Source organism: Anguilla rostrata, chromosome 12, assembly GCF_018555375.3.
Source record: "Anguilla rostrata isolate EN2019 chromosome 12, ASM1855537v3, whole genome shotgun sequence".
NCBI lineage: Eukaryota > Metazoa > Chordata > Actinopteri > Anguilliformes > Anguillidae > Anguilla > Anguilla rostrata.
In genome coordinates, this window is record NC_057944.1 from 29,103,600 (window position 1) to 29,107,786 (window position 4,187).

General features: G+C 41.0%; 1 long non-coding RNA gene across 2 annotated transcripts in view; it reads right to left on the reverse strand.

The window, feature by feature from the left end:
• The window catches only part of LOC135236387 (uncharacterized), a 9,632-nt gene extending 7,176 nt beyond the window's left edge, over nt 1-2,456 (reverse strand). For both annotated transcript variants that reach the window (XR_010324572.1, XR_010324571.1), the window contains exon 1: nt 890-2,456. This is a non-coding gene — a long non-coding RNA (uncharacterized LOC135236387). The remainder of the gene's footprint in view (nt 1-889) is intronic.
• Nucleotides 2,457-4,187: the final 1,731 nt, after the last annotated feature.

Genomic DNA, 4,187 nt, shown 5'->3' on the forward strand with positions numbered 1-4,187 from the left:
TCCCTGCTTGGACATATCATCTGCCTCCCCAATTAAAATGACCAAAAACCGATTTTATCGGACACACTTTTCTGACATTACTAGTCATACTGCAGAATACATTGGCCGCATGTGGTATGAATAATTTGAAAACATGGAACTCCACTCGATTGATGGATGCAGATTATGTAGATGAAGACTGTTTGGATGCTTTAAATGTATATATTGTGAAGGCCTAAAAATATTTGAATACATATGAGGTTTTAGTTCAAATAAAATGCCAGGATCTACCCATTTTCCCTCCAAAAGATTCATCCCGTTTTAAAGAATTAAATTGAGAGCAATATTTCTGTAGGCACTGCATAAATAGATGGGCACACAGTCAGGTATTAGACTTATGAAACTGACAGAACGGCTTAGAATGAAAATCCCCTTTTTGGAAAATTAACTCTGACACCCCAGTATAATTGAAGTACCCCCCCGACATAAATATAGCAGTGATAGCAGGTGATGTTCATTCCAGAAAGGGGTGATAGTTAAAGTTAAGCTTAATGAAAGTTCATACACACACACACACACACACGATAGGTACCAAAAAAAGACAAATGCATGGATGAAATCACTGGCACATGAAAACAAACACACAGATACACTGATGCACAAATATGCAATCTTCTAAAATACAAATAACTTGCATCCTGTATATACTAACTAAACTAAACTTATTTGGCGCATTGCAACTCCATTTCTGAAGGCCCAACACATCATCTGTGCCCCTCCCTTCTCTCTCTCTGTCTTTCAATCCCCCCTCTCTCTCTCCCCTCTTTCTCTCTCTCTTCCATTTCTTGTTCCCGCACTCCTTCCTCATTCCCCTTTTGAGCGGCAAACTTTAGAAAGTTCTCCAGCCCACCTGTCATATCCATTGCCTGTCCACCAGTCACACAGAGGGTCTCTCATTCTGGCAGTCCACGTCTGTCCGTCCATCTGTCCGTCCGGCCGAGTCCCTCTGTCTGTCCTCCTGCGTATCAGCCTGAGTTCCAGCTCTGCGAGCGAGGCCCAGTGCCTTGACCATGTGACCTCGCCGGCCTCTCGTCTCCTCTCCTCCATCTTGTCCCCCCACGTTCTGTTCCGTGTGTCCGTCTGAGCGCCCGGGCTCTGTCCTGTCCTCCCTCCATGCGACTGACCCGCTCCCTCCATCCTCCTCTCCTCTGCCCCACTGATGGGAAAGCTCTCTTTCCTCTCTTTATCCCGAGGTAAGATACTTACTTTTCAGATAAAGCATATTATGATAAATCGGCTGAACTCTCTCTCTGTGCGTGTGCGAGTGTATCAGTGTTACTGTGTATGTGTGTGTGTGTGTGTGCGCGTGTGTACATTCCATGTTAGTTTGATAATAGTGTTTTCTAGCCTATGTGCCTAGTGCTGAACATGTTTCAGTTGATGAACAAATGATCCCAGTACACACACACACACACACACACAAAGGAAAGAGAGAGAGAACACAGAGAGAACACAACACAGAGAGAGAGAGAACACAGGACACAGCAATAAAACACAGAACAGAGAGAAAGAACAAGAGACAGACAGCGTATAACCACAGTGAATAAGCATACAATCGCTCACCCACACATACGACCATATGATGGATTCAGTTTACATTAAATAATGGTAGTAAGAGAATGATGACTGCTATGAAGTAATCATTCTCTTCAAACATGGAGCTCATAAATGCGAACTACAAAGCCATAGCATTTCTTTAAATGTATATTTCCCCACCCTCACCCACTCGCCTGTTCAACTTCACAGAGAAGAAACCTGGTCACAACTATATATTTTTAATTCTATGAAATTCATTCATATTGGAAGGATAAACAGGTGGCCATTTTAGAATGAGAGTGTGCCGGGGAGGCCTTCTTTTAAAGCAGGGGAAAGGACAGCTTCACCTTCAACCCATATACAATTCCCCCAAACAACCAGGGGGTTCGGTTCCCTGTGGTCAGCACCCACTGCCCCCACCCCATATGAATATAGTGTAAAAAATACATCATAATGACATATTTTAAAAATACACCCATACACAAATGAAAAGTATATGTGACTGTCTTGTTTATGCCTCGAGCTGCACTGCTCAGGGCTTCATAAGGCCTGGGTCTTTGTATTCTGCCCCAGTGGAACAGGCCTTGGCTGGAAGTCACACAAACCAGAAAGCCGGACCAAGGATTTATATACAATGGACAGAGGTAGAATATTACGCTCACACAACGTTCTTGTGACATTGCGCTAATATTTCTGGGTCACTGCAGTGGCCCATTGGGACTGAGAGTGCTACATATTTTTCTCTATCGGACTCATATGGACCCTTACTAAAGTTTAAACTTTACCTCCAAGGATTTCATTGATAACATCAAAATCAATGACTGCCCAAGAACACGTATTGCTTTGAGAACTACCAGGAGAAAATACAATGTTTTACACGAACATATGAGCAAGACACACCACCAATGCCTGAAGAGCATCATTGAGCGTGGAAAAGCGCTTTATCTCATTATTCTCTCTATGATGGACGTACTATGTCATCAGGCAAAGGCATATTAGACAGAAGTGGTCAAGTGTATAATGTAAAGACATGTATCTTAAGAAAGAGACACCAAACCAATATAAAGGGACAACTTGTGTTTAGCGTTCAGTGTGTGTATCAGAATTTATGTGTGTGTGTGCGTGTGTGTGTTTTAGAGAGTGTGTGTATATGTGTTGTGTGTATGGGTTCACGTCTGTTTGTGAGTGTGAGTGTGTGTGTGTGTGTGTGTGTGTAGGTGAGTGTGCTTGCGTGTGAGTTTGTGTGTGCATAGATTAGATACAGTAAGCCGCTTATGTGGTAGCTGTGTCCTTGATTTGGAACTGTCTCTGGGTCCTAGTGCCCTTATTACACACTGCCCACCATACATGTCCTTCCAAAACAAACATTTTTAATGGTCCTGTCCCATGAACAGCAAATCCTGTGTCATGTACATCCCTGCCTGTAACAGAAAACCCAACCATTCACATGTATTATTTTATGACAAATATAGCCAGCAGCGTATCCATCTGTGTGCGTTAACAGGCGATGAAGCAGGTAACTGTGCGGAAGTAACTGACCAGTGAAGAGCAGGCACTCTGTTAAACACACTAGTCGGCACCTGCTGTGACATCCCGCTACATATTATGATCGGTATGATGATGCTGATGAAGACTATTCTTATTATTATTATTATTATTATGTAAAACACATATTATTCGCCTACAAAATACTTTATAGGGATATGTAAATTACTATACTACATAACTGCAGACAAAATACGTTCGTTGAATGAAGAACTGAATGATGGTCAATATTCCTTATTGTCCATTTATTAGATTTCAAGTTTTTCATAAGAAGAGATCATGTGTACTTCAAATGACTTTCCTCATCCATTATAAGAATTACATCAGTCCATGCAATAGCCCTGTTGGTGACAACGCCTTATTGTGATGTTGTAATTTCTGTATTTATGCAGCTACTAATCGAATTCCCCCGTGGGCTATTAATACATTAAATTTAATTCTGTTCTATTCGGTTGCGTTAGAAAATAGCTGCGCAGTACGGTCCTTTGTCCTCAACAGTTACTACCTGAAGCAGATGATAAAGGTTAATGAACAGCGAGCCTCCCCTAACAGTGACTAATATCAAAAGACTGCCTATGCTTTTTAAATAGTACAACGCTAACACTGACAGATAAAGATTATGTAGGTACTTCGTTTGTTTAATTTCTGTGTGAAATATCACCGCAAAAAGAACTATTTATTTAGATTCACCAGATTAATTCATGAAATTATTGTAAGACGCATGCAGGCCTATAAATTGTAAAGATTTCCAAACGAAGCTGATTTACAAAACTCACAATAGCTTAAATTTGAAAACAACATAGTCAGGTGCCAGGATTATTAGTTTCTAAAACATATGGATGGTGGCTTTTTGCCAAGTTTTGGAATTTTTTTGTAACACTGATAGATTTCAGGACACGCCCTTCCACGCCGGAAATTTTCACAGGATGGGATAAAGACTAGTGCAAATGCATACGCAGGAGCTATCAAATAATTAGCCTACATGAACAAACAATCCAGGCCGTGGAAAACAAATCTTTTTCATGTTTTAGTGTATAGCCAAATATGTGCAACGTTCTATTTTTAAG